Consider the following 10,546-nt stretch of genomic DNA (forward strand, 5'->3'; position numbering starts at 1 on the left):
ATGGATAGTCAGAAACTCGTCCTGCCAAACGAACCAGAGACCAAATGGATCAACGTGACTTACTTGGGGAACAATACCATGGATGTCTACGAAAATCTGAAATCCATGTACGTGTATTGCGATGTCGTGAACCCTGGGGTGGGGTCCAACGAATTGAAATTATTAAGGGTGGTTCCTAGTATGTTTCGCCTGGTGGACGGCCAACATGCTAAATGGGAATCCATCAGGGCCGAATATCTGAAACTGAGTAAAAACCATTTCGATACCATCGACATTCACATCATGACCTCTCTGGGTACCCCCATGCCTTTTTCAAATGGTAGAACATTAGTGAAACTTCATTTTCAAAAGGTGTATTGAAGAGAAAAGTCGTGTGACGATGAAGTATCATCGCGGAGTCAGGCGTCAGAAAGGATACGGAATATTTTCCATTCTCATTCTTATGATTGCTAGTGCCGTAATCGGAGCCGTCCAAGGGGGCAAAGGCATGAAAAGAAAAAAGAGGGGTCGCAAAAAGTATAAAAAGCGGGTTAGACCCTGAAGGGGGTCAGTCTCTACAAAGATGCAGTATCATCGAGGTTTATTACATCAGCGGGGTCACGGGTGGGGTAGTCTCTTAAAAAGAGTCTGTAAAGTAGCGGCTCCCGTGATCGGTCAGGTCGTAGGCGGGTTACTGGGAGGACGCCCCACACCACAAACAGGAGGACTACAGGATAGCATAAGGAATTTTACTTTTAACCTTGTTCAGGGATTATCCGGTAGGAAACTTCGCCGTCCGCCGGAATGGGGAAAAGCTTCATTCACCGATTTCCTCAAAGGGGTTAACCCGACGCAATGCTCAGTTCAGTTAAGGCTTGCCAGGAACAATTACAGTGCTGTATATAAATGTAGCTCAGTGCACTTCGCACCATATGACGTCACAGTAAAAACATACGTCACGACGCACAAGTTCTTACAGTTGTATCGCGGGGAAAGTGTCATAATAGTATGTCATTATTTACTACCGTTATCAAGTGATAAGCAGTATTCATGAAAAATTTTCTTGTCAAATGCTTATCATATAATCATATATTATTTCTTTTTCATATCAAATCACTCTGCATTTATCATATCTAGTTTGCACGAAGGTGATGTTCATTTTATATTGTTACCTTGAAATCGCCCCTACATATTCTCCTGATCGGATTAGCACTGCGTTTAATTTACATAATTATTGCGACCAGCTGCAGTAAATGTAAAAATGCAACGATGTACAGTGTATGGTGGTGCTTGATGTTTATATATTTTTATTCTTATTACATTGATATATCAGAAAAGTGTTGAGAGCAACTTCTGACACAAACAGAAACCCCTTTCCGCATCTGATAATATCTTGCATACTCATGAAAATTAAGAAATATGCTGCATTAGAGGCATTTTAAACTCCCTTCCTTCTATCGGAGAACTTGCTCCCAAAACTTTTCAGGTAATGTAAAGTAGGCTCTGTTTTTCAATATTAAAAGGGTCAGCCTGCATGTAACCGATATCGTTGCACTTTTGCAATTATCACAATAATTTTTGTTGGTTCTAAATATATAATGTCACGTGATAGTCTCGTGATGTTCAACACATGCCTCAATGAAAATGTATGGAAGGCTACTGGGTATCGGTTTAAACGTCCTTTCGTTCTCGGATATTTTCCATTAAATATTTTCCATATAAAACACTAAAGGCCATTTTATGCACCTATTTTACTTTATTTTTGTATGGGACGCCTTAATTCAATTGAGTGGGGGGGGGGAGTTTTTTTCACCGATTTGCTCAAATCGGAGGGCTAAAAGTGCTTTAATAGCAGTCGCTAAAACGGGGTAAGATGTCTTAGAAAATAAACGGTCTCTCAAAGATGCCATCAAGACACACGGAGTACAAGCCATAAAAAATACGGCCGGTATGACCATGCCTAAAATTCAACAAAAATTAAGATACCATAAAGGAGACAGTGTTTTGGCGGGTATGGTGAAACGAGGAGCACGACAATCGATGAAAGCCGGGTACCCGACGGGTTTAGATGTCTTAGAAAATAAACGATCTCTCAAACAAGTACTCAAGACGCATGAAGGTCAAGCGTTATCCTCGACTATAAGGGGTAAGAAAAGAAAAAGAAAACAGAAAGGCCGAGGACTTTTATACGAAATACTTAAAACAGCAGCTAGTCAAAAAAGAAGAAGAAAAAGACAAAGAGGCAATGAATTTTTCACCGATTTACTCAAAACGGGGGCGAAACAAGCTTTGACGGCCGCTGCTAAGACGGGGTTAGATGTCCTAGAAAATTAGATATCTCTCAAAGACGCCCTCAAGACTCACTGTAGACGGGCCGCTAAGAATACGGGGGTATGGCCAAACAACGTTTCTTCCCATCTTAGCGCGCGGGGGACCTCGTTAGAGGAAGAGAGCGCCAACGGTGAACCCCCGAGGAAGTCCCGAGGTAAGAAGAAGAAACGATCTCCCGACAGTTTCGGCTGAGCCTATAAAAAGAGGGTGTAGGATGTGTGAGCACCCATTTGATTCCCCATCAACGATCGGTAACACATCAAAACATAATGCACAGAGAATCTTGCGCTTGCGAGACAGATAATCTGGAACTGTTTAAAGTTCCCCCGACGAATGCCACTATAGAAGACTCTAAATGGATGGAATATTATCCGATTTCCAGTACTCTGAATTCAGATACAGCCCTCATCGAATTTGAAATCAAAGGACAGGGAGATGAATATCTGGATTTATCTCAATCGTATCTCCAGATGACCTGTAAATTTACCAAAGGAGATGGTACAGCTCTCACGGGAGGGGTTCTACTTCCACCCCGTCAATAACATCTTACATTTCTTATTCAGTGAAATCATTGTGAGTCTCACCCCGGGAACGGATACTTATCCGTACAAAACCTATTTGGAGAAAGTACTGTCTTATAGTCATAAGACTCTGAAAACCCAGATGAAGGCTTGTACCTTGTGGGAAAAAGATACGGCCGGGCACATGGACGAAGTTTGGGTTAGCCGTTCTGACCCAACCTGACAAGCAATTCGCCGTAGCGGATGGTAGAGTCACCATCAATGCCGTCATCCCCGCCCCGACATATCCCGATAATTCCAAGAACGTGGGGTTGAGAAAACGTCACGAGAAGATAGATAACAGTAAAGTCATCGTGTTGATGGATCGTTTACATCTGGATTTGTTTCAGCAAGAGAAATGTCTGCCGAACGGAGTAAACGTATGTCTGAGATTCAACCGAGCCATGTCTCAATTCTACATGATGACCGCTGCGGGGAGTAGTGGCAAAGTGGTCATTCAAAGTATGGTCTTGTGGGTGAGAAAAGTCAAACCGATTCCTAACATTGTCAATCTGATTAATCAACAGCTGAGTACTCAATCGGCTAAATATCCGTTGAGAAGAGTGGAAGTGAAAACGTTCACCAACCCCACTGGCACCCAATCGAAAATCACCGATCACCTGTTTCAAGGACAGATGCCCAAACTGATTCTCTTGGGCTTCGTGGAAAATGCCGCCTTTAATGGCGATAATACTAAAATCGTCAAGACCCCCGTAAACAACGAGAATTATGGTTTCAACAGTGCTTACGAAATTTGGCCAGATTGTCGTACAAGACTTTAGCTTTTCCTTCTAAGATTGCCTGTGGTTTAGTGGGAAATTCCACTCGTTACAGACAATTCATTCAAGACTTTACTCGTAGATACGATAAACAAGTGTATATTGTCATTCCAAAATAATATGTATAGTGTCTTATTCAAGCAACAGTTCATAAACATGAGTGTGACTTATGTGCAGGGCAATTGAATTGGGAAGTTTGTCGTACAAGACTTTACCCTTCGCTTATAAGATTGGATGTGGCTTAGCGGGAGGAAATTGGACACATTACAGACAGTTTATTCATGATTTTGCTTGTAGGTATGATCAACAAGTATATATTGTCATTAAAACATAATTGTGTGTTTGGGGAGCATAAAGTGCTTCTGGTGTTAATTCTTCTCGGGTATCGCTGATTGCACATAGCCTCTAGCAGATTTATACCATGATGAATTTTCAACAATCTTGAAAAAATTTAAGATATAAGCATGCCCGTCTAACCGAGTGTTGGAAGTTCCACCAATGGTGAATAAAATAAGACAGAAAAAACCCAGAGCTTTTTATTTCATTTTTTCCGAGTTTTTTTATTTTATTTTTCAGAGCTATCAAATCTTGTTTATTTGATAGTGTACTAAGGTCATCAGCATTTTTTCTCATGATGCAATATTTTTCTACCAGCTTTTCTGCGCGCGCGACAGATATTTTCAGAAAATCAGTTTCTCTCTTTGTCTCTCACGCTAAAACGCTAGGTGCTGCAGCACGTGGTCCCGCGCTAGATGGAGCGCGCGAAAGTTGTTTTCAGAAAATAAGTTTCTCTCATGCTAAAACACCAGGTGTTGCAGCACGTGGTCAATAAATTATGTTCAATTGTTGTTTAGTACATTAACATGGAAGTCATATCATTATAAGAGATTAACATGGAAGAATACGATGAAAATATTTGGGAAAATTTGGTGGAGAGAAGACATCAGAAGCGTAGAAAACGTAGATCTCGAAATTCGTGTTTCGAATATGTTTTAGATCGGTGGTCAGAAGAAAACATTGCTTCAGATTTAGAGAAATCGTACCAAAAATTTACTAATATACAATTTATGACTTTCCATTTCTATACGCAGCTTGATGGAACTCGCAAAGTATCGGGTTTTATTAGGCTGAAAAAACCGCGTATCAGACGAAGTGTGTGGTGTATGTTATGGGCTGGATACCATCAAATGTGGGAAAGCGTCAGGGAAGTGAGATTTCCGTGTACAAGAGCTCGGAAATTAGAAGATGCCATCACCTGTGTAAACAACTACTTTAACTTTTACGATGTCAGTGAACCGTACGAATTTGGTGTGAGAGATTATTGAATTACAACGCCAGATGTTCTGCGCATGTCATTGAGCTTGGTAGTTATAAAAGCGGAGCCTAGTTGTCACACCTCATTCTATCTTCTGATATTCGCTTGCTAACATGGCACAGAAACAAGACGATTTAAAGAAAGCTAAGGCTGACGATCAGAAGCCTGAAATAGGACAGGCCTCGAACTTTTATCTCCCGCCTCAGAATCCTACGGACCAAGGCCTGGGGTTTTTCTTCCCCGATTCGCAGGATGCTACGGGTCTGGAGTTGGGTTTATACGATAACCCTCCCATTAGTAATGAAGATTCACCCATGACCAGGGCCGATTTTGCGATCATTACGACAACACTGGACGGTATTGTCAACCGTATCAACGTGTTGGCCGACGAAATCACCAATCACATGGGGGTCTTGATGAAAACACTGGAGGAAGTAGCAGTGACTAAATCCCGTAAGGACCCCACCAACAACGCCTGCTTCACCTGTGGAGAAACGGGGCATTGGTCGCCAGATTTCCCGCAGAAAACCAGCAAGAAAAGTAAAGAGCGCGACCCGTGCTACAAGTGTGGGCAAGTGGGCCATTATATTGCGGACTGTCCGAAACAGCAGGAGGTGATCCCTACCCTTCCCAGCGCAAACCCTCAACCACCAAAAGAAGAACCACCCAAAATGAAGAGGAAGCCTGCCGCCAAGAAATCCGAGTCCGCGTGAAAGACTGTGTTTAAATGTGTGGACTTGTAAAATTGTGTGGACTTTATAAATTGTGTTTAATTGTTGAATTGTGTTTGTGTAAACTTTTAATTGTTCATTTAATAAATGTGTAAACTTTCAACCATTGTTCTTCTTTAATTAAAATATTTCTTTATTTGAAATTTAACAAACGGAATACAAAAGGAATATCAAAACGTTCACACGCCACCTCCTCAGATTTCCCCACCTGCCCAGCTTGACCTCGCCACCTGGCCAGCTTGACCCCCGCTGACCCCTACACTCATGTGAATACCGCCACTCCAAACTGCACTCCGTTGACCTCCCTATAAAACCTGCATTAAAACTGCACTCAGTTGAACTCCATATCAAGCCGGACTATACTACTAACGAGTATCAATCAAAAGAAAGACGAAAAGAAAATCCGAAGTGCTGTAAACCAAGGACAGAACAGGCGCTTTCATCCATATGAAAACTACAAAGCCCCACCAGCGGCGACAGCATGCTCGGCAGCCCAACTTGCTTCTTCTGGGCCTTATTCTACTGCAGCATTTCAATCATTTCCATACCAGCAACAGCTCTTTCGTGTCAAACCCACAAGGCGTCAACCACAACCCAGTGACGCTTTCTTCAGCTGTTTCGCTACTGGACACTGGAAAACAAACTGTCCAAAAACAAACGACAATGTCAATGATAAGTATACAGGTTGTACTGGTTATTCTACCATTGCTGGCCAGGTTAAATTCTTTCAGAAAAATTATTGAAAAATATCAAGGATAAAATACAATTTACAACAAAATATTGGCAAATGGAGAGAAATTGGTACAAATCCAATAATTTTGAGTTATTGAATCTGGCTATGAAATTCCATTTGTTTCAAATCCACCTCAAATGTTATTTTAAAATAATAGGTCTGCTATTCATAATACTGAATTTGTTACATCCGAAATTTCGGACTTATTGAATAAAGGGTGTATAATAGAAGTTCCATTTCAGCCATTTATTTGCAGTCCTTTAAGTGTTGCCGAAAACAGGACCAAAAAGAGGTTGATTCTTGATCTTATGTTAAATGAATATGTAAAGTATGATAAGATTCAAGTTTGGCGACTGGAAGACACTAGCACTAGATTACTTCGAAAAAGATTGTTTTTGCATCAAATCAGGATATCATCACAAAGACATAACTAAATATTATCAGACTTACTTGGAATTTCAGTGGAATAACAAATATTATTGCTACACTGTCCTTCCTTTTGGCCTTTTATCTTCTCCGTTTATTTTACTAAATGCTTAAGACCAGCTGAAAAGTTCTTGAGGAAGAGTGGCATCAGGATCGTATCATATTTAGATGACGGTTTGGCGTTTACTTTTACGGAGATTTAATGCATTTTATATTCTACTTTCATCCAAGAAACGTTGTCAGATACTGAACTCTTGGTCAATTTCGAAAAATCATAATTTAAGCTAACTGAAGTCATTATATGGTTAGGTATTACATGGAATTCAAGGCTATTTTCCATTTCAGTTCTAGATAGACGAATAGACGATATCTTTAGTTGTTTACATAGAATAATCGGTCGATTTCCCAACATACAATGTAACTGGAAGGGAACTGACAAAAGTAGTGGGGAATAGTATTTCCATGACAACCTTGATAGGTAATATATGCAACATAATGACAAGATTTGCTTCTATTGGAATTTCCAAAAGGGAATCGTGGGATTCCGGATTATTTGATTATCAAGACCAAGTTCTTGATGAACTTCATTTTTGGATGAAATGTATTCATAGTGAAAATATAAGATTTCTACAGTTTGTTAAAAGAAAGAATGTTATCATTTATTCAGATGCCAGTGATTTGGCATGAAGTGCTTACACAGTTGAAGTCAATTCAAAGGTGTTCCACTTGATGTGGAAAGAACACGAGAAAACAAAGAGTTCGACTAGGAAAGAATTGAAGGCCACAGAGTTGACATTAGTTTCTTTTCAGAAAGAATTACAATATATGACAGTGACGTTGTTTACAGACAACCAAAATTGCACATAGATAGTGCATTACGGTAGCATGAAACATGCCTTACAAGTTTTGGCATACAATGTTTTTAAAATGCGTGTAAAAAAAAAAAATTGGATGTTCAATGGGTTCCGCGAAAGGAAAACGATAAGGCAGACTATATTAGCAAATTTATTGATCATGACGATATAGAATTTTTCGAATTTGTAAGTTCTATGTTTGGCCCTTTCTCCGTTGATAGATTTGCTAACTTTAACAATCGTAAAGTTGTTAAGATACAATTCAAAATTTTGGAACCCTGAATCGGAAGCAGTGGATTGTTTTACACAAGATTGGGTAGGTGAAAATAACTGGTTGGTTCCTCCCATTCATTTGATAGTTTCTGCAATAAAACATTTACTAGAATGCTAAGCACATGGTACATTGATCATACCCAACTGGCCTTCCGCCGCTTTTTGGCCCATGCTGTTCGATCCAGATCTTTATTATAAGGCTTATGTGAAAGACGTGCTTTTGTTTAGAGATACTGAAGATATACTCATTCATGGTGAGAACAAAAACTGTATATTTGGTTCCATAAATGTTGATTCTGGAATACTTGTTGTGCACTTGGATGCGACAATATCGTATGGGTGGTTGGTGTATTGCAGATGACTAGGTCCTGGTACACCCTAGCTATAGAGTTATTTAGCAGTGACATAAGTGAGGGATGTATTGCAGAAGACAAGTGGTCCTGGTACATCCATAAGTGTGTATTGCAGACGATGAAGGTCCTAGTACACCTTAAATGTATGTATTTATAGATTATACGTTAATGTTTTGTTTTAAAAAACACATTTTTTATATATATTCAAGGTGGGAAGATGGAAGAAAGCCGAAAGTTACAAGATATCGTCTATCGGAACTTGCTTCTGAACTACCACTGAACGCTATTAAATCATCGCACGTATGTAGTTATAAGGCTTTATGACATGTCATACATTATTTCACCTGTTTTAATCAAACTTCAGTATTTACAAACAACCGCGTCACTCTGCCATTTCAGGTGACAGTCACGTGACCAGTTCAAACTTTCAGATCATCGGTGGTCTTATCTGTGTAAAGCTGTGTATTTTGTTACAACAGTACCGTGCCATAAGTTTAATAGAAATAAAAATATTAAATACCTATTAGTAATTCGTTGTTTTACGCTCTTTCAGCCTTAAAACTAGACAGTTGCGTCTGAGTTAATATTTATTATGTTGGGAATCCCCTGACGCGCATGGGGCTATTTATAGACGTCTAACACTGTATAATTTATGAGTTATCCGCAACACCTCGGGCCTTTCACCGAATACACCGTCTTTTGAGTAAAAGACCCGGGATTTTCCAGATGATTTATATATGTACCACACTATATAATATTCTCACTGTTTTCTTCTACATGCAGATGCTTTCAAGCATGTAAATAAGGGAAAGTTGATAACTTTGTAAAGTAATTAATCTGCTTTAAAGTAATTATGTACAAAATAATACATGAACATCGGGTCATACCGCTTTAATACTGTCTGGCATCCAAGACGAAGAATACAATACAATACAGGTATGCGTTTAACACCTTTTGCAAATGGTGCAACGACTTCAGTCCTGCAATACATTCTCTTCCTGCTTCGGAGACCAACGGCGGTGGTGGCGGTCGGACAAAGCTAAAGACGGCTATGTCAAAGAAAATTTATTCGAAAAACTATCAGTTATAAAAATTTGGGTATTTAGTATACATACTGTTCTTCTTTATCATCGAAATAATTAATCTGCACATAAGAGCGCTCCACATCTTATCTAACGTGTTTGTGTTTATTTTATAAACGTTTTATATTCGTTTGAGTGAAACGAATAAGAACCTAAACATTATCTAGCGCAGGTATATGCTTCACAATGTACAATATTTAAGTACGTGTAGATAGATAGAAACGTAGCTAAACTCTGAATCTTATGATTAAGCGCAACACGATGACACAGTGCAGTGGCGGATTTAAGGGAGGGGGGGGGGTAGCCGGAGTCCCCCCCCCTAAAATTTCAAATTTAAAGTAAATCGTGGTATATTGTTTAGAAAAATGTAAACGATAAAAGAAGCAATATACTATAGTATTCTTCCACTCTTGGAGGAATAAATGACAAAATCTTTTGATTTACTGAAATACTTTTATTGGGAGAACTTACAGTTTTTTTTCAAAACCGCTTAAAATATTCGTCATTTTATTCATTTCACCTTATTATAAATGACAGAAAATGGTAAAACTTACTCTATAAGAGACATATTCTAGGCTTTATAAAATCTATAAAATCCAGGACCTCCTCGGGGCTTACCTCCTGGACCTACTGGGGCCTCAAGGCGGCAATCAGACCCCCTGCCTCATAAAAAGTTGCGCCCCCTTAACTGCAATTCCTGGATCCGTCCCTGCAGTGCATGACAAATTTAACATCAAATAAACAAAAGACTACAGTGTAGTTCTTCACTAAATACACGTGACGGTAACTAGCACTATAATAAAATCTACTTAGTGTACAGCTTCATATTCTGAGTTTCACTAATATTGCATTGAAATATTTCATGTGACCATTTTATTTAAATAACCATGAGGGAAAATCTAACAAGACAAAATAGATACACGTATATTTCCATGTAATACCCGGTACATTGTTGCCCTTTGTCACTTTGATCAGCGTAAATTTAGGAATGGACTTAGTAGTTCATGACCCTGAATACCACTACGAGTAATTCTAGTGCAAGTGTAGTTGCAACACTACGCCTTCTTTACACAACTAATGTACACAATGAGTAGTACCTTTAAATTATTACGGAAGGTATAAATGGATTA

This window comes from Ostrea edulis, chromosome 10 (assembly GCF_947568905.1).
Source record: "Ostrea edulis chromosome 10, xbOstEdul1.1, whole genome shotgun sequence".
NCBI classification, from domain to species: Eukaryota; Metazoa; Mollusca; class Bivalvia; order Ostreida; family Ostreidae; genus Ostrea; species Ostrea edulis.